We start from the raw sequence: 7,751 nt of genomic DNA on the forward strand, positions 1-7,751 counted from the left end.
ACCCTCCCCCGCCTCGGTGGGGGGAGGCGCGGGCCGCGGTAGGCAGAGCATCTTTCCACTCGGGCCCCAAACCGAAGGGGCCCGTGCCCACGGCAAGGAAGGCGGCCGCTCGTGGCGGCCGCCACGCGCAGAGGAGGGGCAGCAGCTGGGGGGTCCGGTACCCCAAGGCACCCTCTCGGATCGCTAGAGAAGGCTTTCTCACCGAGGGCGCATCGCCCCCCCGAAAGCCCGTCAGCTGCCCCCCGTCGAGGTGCCAGGCAGGAGCAGAGGAGAGGGATCGGCGGTGCGGGTCGGCACGGGGCATCACAGCGAGCGTCCGCGGTCGGGGCCGCCCAGGCAGGACCCGCGCTGCCTCAGGCTCGCCCCCGCCGGCGCGAGGCCCGGCAGGGCGTCGCGCTGACAGGGACACACACGCGCCAGGGCGGCAGAAACGGCGGCGCGCCCCGCTAGAGTCAGCCGGCGACCGGCGTCGCCGACTCGGCCCACCGCGACCGCTCACACGCCCCCCCCGCGGGCACCCCCTGAGCGAGGATGGCGCGGGGGGCGCGCGCCCAAGCCCGTCGTGGCCCCCACCGCGGCGCGCGGCGGGGCGACAAACTCACCCGTGGCCCCGCCTCCCCGAAGCGTAGGGGGGCGGGGGGGACGGGCGTGCCTTCCCTCACCGACTCGGCTCTCTCTCCCCGCGCTCCTCACGGTGCACGGCCACGGCGGTGGCCCGAGAAGGGGGTGGGAGCTGCCGGGAACGGGGAACGACACTGCCGGCTCGGCCTCAGGCACCTGGAAGACGACCTGGAGCGCTCCAGGGGCACCACAGAGGGCCAGGCGACGCGCGCGCTGGCGCGTCGCGGCGGCGCGGCGCCCCTCCCCGGCGCGGGGTGGGGGCCGCTCGCGGGACACAGCCCGGAGGCAAGGCGGAGTGTCCGCTGCGTCGGGAGACCCCGCCCCCGCCAACCCCGCGTGAGGAGCAGGAGAGGCAGGAGGGCGAAGTCGGGCCGGGACCCGCACCCCGGCCCCTCCACACACCGCCGGCGGGCGGGGAGGAGAGGCGAGGGGCCCGCGGACAGAACGAGAAGAGCGGTCCCACTCACCAGGAATGTCCGTCCCTCGTCTGGCGCGGCTTAGACCCGGCCCAGGAGAGCGCGACGTCACCACATCGATCGATCGACCCCGCACATTAAGAAGAGGCGCTAGGCTAACCTCCTCCGCGGGGAAACAGAGCCAGGCCAACGAGACCGCAGAGGTCCCGCTCCTGCCAGCCCACGGGGCAGGCGCCGGGGCACGCCGGGGGGGCTCACGGAAGCCACGTGGGCGGAGCCGTCGCCCACCGCACCCAGGCGGCGCCTGGGGCAGGGGAGCACGCGGGGACCAGAGGGACCCGGCGGCACTTCCCCCCGCCACCCTCGGGTGCTAGAGACCGGAGGGGTCGACCACCGTCCGTCGGGACGCGCGGGAGCCGGCGCGCAGGCCCAAGGAAGGGCGGCTCGCGGCTCGGGGACGGGAGTCGGGCACCAGGTCGCGTCCAAGAGAGAGCCCAAGGCAGCAGGAGAGCCCCACGCGCGGCCAGGAGGCCGACCCCGTCACTCACGCACAGTCACCGACGGGCAGCCCGTCGACACCTATCTGGTGGCACAAAACGCCAAGGTCGGCCGAAAGAATGTCCGTGCCCGTCGGCGGGGCTTATCCACAGATCTCAGCGGCCTCCTCGGAAACGAGGCTCGGCCACCTGACCCCAGCACGACCCCATCACCGCTGGGGACCGTGGGGGGGGGTGGGGGGGACGGGGCGCACCCCCACACCAGGACTTGTTTTTCTTTTTTTTGGCCGAGAGCACCTGGTCGACCCCCGGGGGTCGGGTGCAGGAATGGGCCGGGGTGGCCCGTCGCCCCTCCCTCCCTTCTTCTTCTTCTTCTTCTTCCTCCTCATTCGGACTTGGGGGGGCGGGGAATGAGGGACCGGGCCCACGCGAGACGCGTTCAAAGACACCGAGGGGGGGGGCGGGGTTCTAGCTCCAACCCGAAGGCCGAGACCGGCGCGCGCGTCTCGCCCCCACCACGGTCCTCCACCTCCGGGCCGCGACTCGGGAAACGGCGCGAGTGGCATCCGCCGGCCGGGACGCCCGCGAGCACGCAAAAGGGGCCGTGGAGGCCCTCCCGGGCCCGGCCCGTGCTAAGTCTCCGGATGGGTATTTGGCCGTCTTCATCCCGCGGAGGCGCTTCGAACGACCGGAACCACACACACACACACACCCACACCCCCAGGAAGGACGTCGCCCGCGCCGAGGGTGGCGGGTGGCGGGGAGCTCTCCTTCCCCGGGGGCCAACACGGACGGGCCGGGTCGTTGAGCCCCTGCGGAACGGGTCGCGGGCAGACATCCGGGGACGGGGCGGTGATCCGGCGCAGAACACCCTCTTCCCCTCCCCATTCCCCGCGGCGGCCACGGTCGGTCCCCCCGGCGCGCGGAGGGACACCGGCGAGTGCCGGTCGACACGTTCAGGCAGCGCAGGAGGCGAGCGAAGGGCGCTCCCTCATACTCCTGCAGGTCCAATCTCCGGCGACCGGGTGACGCGCGGCCGCCCTGGCTCCACCGGGACGATTTCGCCAGTGACGCCGGGCTCCTGGAACGCTGCGTCGGACACCGCGGCCAAATCCGATCCCTTGTCGCGGTCGCCGGCGCTCCGGAGGGAAGGAGCGATATAAAAGCGGCCGCCAGGTGGCGCCCGACAACCGGCGCGTACGTCAGCGGGACGGATCCGGATCGCGGGCCGGCGAGGGCGCCCTGTCGGCCGGCCCGGCCGCCCGATCACCCCCCGGTCCGCCTCCGATCGCGTCTCTCGGCTCGGGGCGGCCCGGCGGCGCTGCGCCCGCTGCGGAGCTCCCGGCCGGCACCGGGCGACCCCGGCGCCGCGAGGAGAACGTGGAATTGTCTGTGTCACGCGGGGGCCAGAAGAGGGGGAACAGACGGGCCAGACGGAAACCCCTGGGTGGGCGGCAGGACCGTCTCCCGGGCTCCCGGGGAGGACTTAGACAATTTTTCCACTGCCTGAGGCTGTCAAGTGGAAAATCAGGCAAGGACTCCAAGGAACAAAGGAAGCTTTACTGTCCTGTCCTGTCCTGTCCTGTCCTGTCCTGTCCTGTCCTGTCCTGTGCTGCCCTGACCCGTCCTCGCCTCTCCACTCCTCTCTTCCCCGCTCCGCCCGCCCCCCCCCCCCACACACCCCTTGGGCTGTCCCTTCCCCCCCCCTCCCCACCCCCACCTCCTTTTTAACCCGGGCAGCGACCGACAGCCACCAAAGAGAACAAACCGTTTTCAAGAAATCCGTCCGTGCGTCGGCCAGCACCAAGGCCCGAGACACAGCAAACCGGTGCAGACGTCCGCCGTCGATTCCAGCACGACTCGCCGTAAGGACAAGGATGCCCTTCCCACCCAGCGTCTGCACTTTACACGTCTCCGTGCCATTGCACCTCTCTTGGACAACGTTCCCTTTGGATTATCCGTGGTGGCGGAGAGACGAGGAGAGACGAGTAGGCAACCCAACCACACACGCACTTGGCTCTGGGGGGTGGGCGGTGCGAGTGTGCGTGTGCGTGCGTGCGTGCGTGCGTGCGTACGTGCGTGCATGTCAGAAATCTCAGAGGCAATTTTGAGATCTTGGGCCAGGCCAAGAGGTTGTAAGACTGGGCCTCAAAAGCGTGATGCAGAAGAAGAAATGGAGACATCGGGAGATGTCAAGATCAGAAAATAAAGCTCTGTGAAACACCTTCTGAAGAGAGTGAAGCGATCAAGGAAAGAGGCACCCTCAAACCACAGAAGCGGTATGCTCTTAAAGGAAAGAAAACCATGGAGAAAAGATGGAAGGAAGGAAGGAAGGAAGGAAGGAAGGAAGGAAGGAAGGAAGGAAGGAAGGAAGACTCACAACAGTCATTTCGCCCAACGGGGACCGGGGCGGGGGGGGGGGGGGAGGGGGGGGCTGGCAAAAAAGGAAAAGAAAGAAAAATCTCCCGAGAAAGACTCGAACCGGTGGTTTCCCAAACATTCCAAGGAACATCACGGCGAGACGGGGTGATCTCAGGACACAGCCACCAGGATACCTCCCACGGGATAGAGAAGGGGAACGGTACCCAATCGCCGGCGAGGTCAGGCGGTGGAGAAACCGAGTCACTCTCGCATGACACCGGTGTTGACATCCAACGGCAAGGCCGCTCTGGAAGACGGCGTGGTGCTTTCCAAACGCGCGAACCGAGGCAAACGACCATCCCTCGCAAGGACCGCAGGACCCAGAACACTCGGCCCCAGGGTCGTGCCTCAGAGGGTCGGCCCCCACCCCCACCCCCACCCCGGGGCAGGTCCGGGGTGTTCAGAACCTGCACATTCGCGAGAGCGAGAGAGCGCGGGAGAGAGAGCGAGAGCGAGAGCGAGAGCGAGAGCGAGAGAGAGAGAGACACGGCCCGGCTCCTGGGGTGGGGGCGGGAGGAGGGAGGGCCGTGAAGCCCTCAGAGAGTCCTGCCCAATGAGAGGGGTCTCCTCTGTTGAGCCACGGGCCTCGGGTAGTCGAGCTCAGAGCCTTCCACTCCCCCGCCAGCCTATCGACACCGCGCGCCCCCGCCCCCAGACCGGAGCAGCGTGTCGGTCGCAGTCCGCGAAGCTACATCGCGATCACCCCGAGTCCGTCCGGAGTTGACATCTGGGTGGTTCACGTCAGGGTGTCATACAGGCCATCCCCGGATGTCGGCAGATGTATCTCATCACGCTGGGATCGTACGGAATAGGTAGCCTCGCCACCTTCAGAGCTTTCTGCGACTCCACCGGTTTGTCACCCGCCACACGTGTCCTATCTCGTCAGCACCGTGAGATCCGTGGCCTTTTCCTGCGGGCTTCTCTCACACGGTCATACGCATCGAAGGGTCCCCGCCGGCCCCCTCACGGCTCCCATGGCGTAGCGCTCTCGTTCCTCAGGAGCGCCGGCCAACGCACATTCCGTCCCCCACCCAGACGCACCACGGTCTATGTGTGCCCTCGCCTCCCGAAGGGCATCTCAGTGGCCTCGGCGACCCTGGAAGTGATGAAGAAAGCCTCTGGCAATGTCCGCGTGCAGGTTTCTGCGTGGAAGGAAGGAAATTTTCGAATCGTCGGGGGCCGTCCCTACCGAGGAGCGAGATGGATGGATGGATGGATGAATGCGGAGGCATGGAGCGGATGGACGGACCGACGGACGGAAGGGTCCAGCAGAAAGAGTCTGCGCGTGTTCTTTGAGAAAGACACCCGCCCATAGTCCCTAGAGTCCCTTGACCAGGTCACCGAGAGGAGAGGGCGCGTCAGCACACCGAAGAACCGAGCCAAGGACGGAAGTCGAATCCGAAAGTACCGAAAAGGAAGAGGTCACCGAGGCCGAAACCTGACCTCCAACCTTCTGAGGGGTCAGGGCCCGGCGGACCTGAGAATTCAGTGGACACGGGCCAGACCAACAGGCAGGCGAAAGGCGCACAGACCTCGAAGCATTCGTGTTTTCGTGACGGGGGGGGGGGGGGGGGGGGGGGGGGGGGGGGGGCGGGGGGGGGGCAGTCTGCCTGAGAAAGCCGGAGGAGACCTGGAGAAGCCACCGAACCTCAAAGCTTTTGGATATCGAGTCACACTGAGAGCGGTGACGGCAGGCAGGGAAAGTCAGTCCACTAGGCGGGGAGGCTCAAGGAGGATGAGGTTTCTTTCTCCACACGGTTTGTGCGTACAGATTTCTCTCATCCTCTGCCTCCCATCCTGAAGGAGAAGAACGGCGTCGTCGGCGTCGTCCTCCTCCTCCTCCTCCTCCCGGCACGGGAAAGACATCTTTCGTGAGGAGGGCCGGGGTGGGGGGTGATCTCTGTCTGACACTGAAAACGATGTTCTGGTGTTCTTTCCATCCTGTCTCTCAGGTCTGGCTTTGGAACGGGAGGGAGGGAGGGAGAGAGGGAGACATTTTTCGGACAGGACGGGACTGGACGATGGGACGGGATGGGACGGGGGGGGGGGGGGGCGGGTGGCAGGCAGAAAAGATGGGCGCGGGCATACGCGTCTTCTCGGCTCTGGGCGGATGGAGTCTGATTTCTCCGTGAACAATCGATCCGGCGAGAGCGATCGGGTGAAAAGAGGGAGAACAAAAGGTCAGAAGGGCTCGGAGAAGACGGCCTAGAAAGGCCGGGGTTGGCGGACGAGCGCCGATGTCATGGGAGGCACACGCACATCGGCGCTTTAGGCACCAGGGCTGTGGCCGATTCGGGATCTGGGTGGTTTTGCATGTACGGTGCTACCAGCCTTCGGGCCCCTCGGGGAAAGACGGTCTCCCCCATTTTTCCGGCTCACCTGGGCGTTGTGGTCGCACCAGGCTAAGATCCGATCCTCCCGGGGATGGGATCCTGCTGCCGCGGCAGGCTGACCCTGCCTGGCCATTTCCCCGCTCCGGCGAGTTCATTCCCAACTGCCCTCTCCCCCACCTCAAGGACTCTCCGGCTCGCAGCAGTGGTTTCATGACTTGCCAACCGATGGATGCCCTCCCCTGCCTTGTCTCCGTAGCCGTGAAGGAACCACGAGACCCTGTACAACGAACTGCCCGTGACGTTACAATCGGGGCTCAGCCTTCGGATGAGAATCCGACGAGCCGGTGCCGGCATCCATGAATGCCGCCTCCCGCTGATAGCCTCGGTGTCCAGTCTGTCTCTCCCTGTCCGTTCGCGAATCCCGCACCAGTGCCGCGGGGGTGGGGGTGCGGGTGGGGGCGGGCGGGCTGGCTGGCTGGCTGGCTGGCTGGCTGGCTGGCTGGCTCTATTTACTTACTCACTCACTCACTCACTCACTCACTCCTCACTCAGTCACTCAGTCACTCACTCAGTCACTCACTCACACTCACTTTTTGCCAGCCATCCAGCTCACCGTTACGTACGCACGCACGTAACGTACGTACGTATGCGAGCACGCATGCATCTCTTCGTCTGTCTGTCTGTCTGTCTGTCTGTCTGTCTGTCTGCACTCGTTGAAGGGAGTGATTCTCTAACAGGAAATGAGCTGGAGCTTGGTCGATGGGTGGATGGGGTATTTCTGGAGTGGTCCTGGTGGTGGGTGGGCTGGGGGGGGGGGGGCTTCGTCATCCGCTAGTTCGTTTGTCTTCCGGACAAAGCGGGAGAGAGCTCTTAAAGTGGAGGTGTCTGGGCAAGAAGGAGTTCTGGAGTTCCGCGGGGGGCGGGGGGCGGCGGCAGCAGTTGCGAGTCAGTCCATCGACCTGAGACTCAGGAGAATCAGCAGCAGCTCAGACCCGGGCCTTTTCAGACATACGCAGGGAGAGGCGCTCAGCTCCCATCGGCCCAGCCACGGGCACCTCGGGCATCACAACGGAAAGTACCCGGAATGAACTGAGCTGGCGGGAGCCACCGGGAGCCACCGGCAGCCCCCAGGCAGGCAGGGCGGGCAAGGCGGGCAAGGCGGGCAAGGCGGGCAAGGCAAGGCAGGCAGCGACCGGGACCCGGGTCCCAGAGGTCCCTGGCCCGCCCCGTCCCCTCCCCGCCCCCCCCCCCCTCCAATGTCTCCTTCCCCCAGGCCCACAGCTCCCCTACCCAGTTCTGGGCCAGGGAGGTAGGGTCTACAGGAGGGCGGTCCCAGAGAGTAAGTCCCCCCCTAGTCCACAAACAGCCGTCCACCTCGACCTCGTCCGCCTGAGCTACCAAGTCAGCGGCACCTCTGCCCGCCTGATTTTCCCAAGGACCGGCGACCCAGTCACGCACGCACG

Source organism: Rousettus aegyptiacus, unplaced genomic scaffold (genome assembly GCF_014176215.1).
Source record: "Rousettus aegyptiacus isolate mRouAeg1 unplaced genomic scaffold, mRouAeg1.p scaffold_m13_p_12, whole genome shotgun sequence".
NCBI lineage: Eukaryota > Metazoa > Chordata > Mammalia > Chiroptera > Pteropodidae > Rousettus > Rousettus aegyptiacus.